Here is a 267-nt window from a genome sequence, read left to right as displayed (position 1 = left end):
CAAGTGGCTTGGGTCAAAATCTGTCAGTGTGTAGAGAATAGACGCCAGGTTTCTTCCTTGTCGCGCCTATATCCCAATTGGAGTACATCGACAGTGAAAATTAGGCTACCTCAGCAAATTTGTCACAGGTAAATGTTACACATTATGTCGGGTAGATTCTGAGAAAGTTGCCCTTATTTGATGTAGCCTAGGTCATAGATAAAACAAGCACTCCTGGTTTTAATTGGGCAAGTATTCAAACTGATCCATTCATTAGAGAATCCAGAC

Source organism: Salvelinus sp. IW2-2015, linkage group LG26 (assembly GCF_002910315.2).
Source record: "Salvelinus sp. IW2-2015 linkage group LG26, ASM291031v2, whole genome shotgun sequence".
NCBI classification, from domain to species: domain Eukaryota; kingdom Metazoa; phylum Chordata; class Actinopteri; order Salmoniformes; family Salmonidae; genus Salvelinus; species Salvelinus sp. IW2-2015.
Note: the sequence above shows the minus strand (reverse complement) of the source record.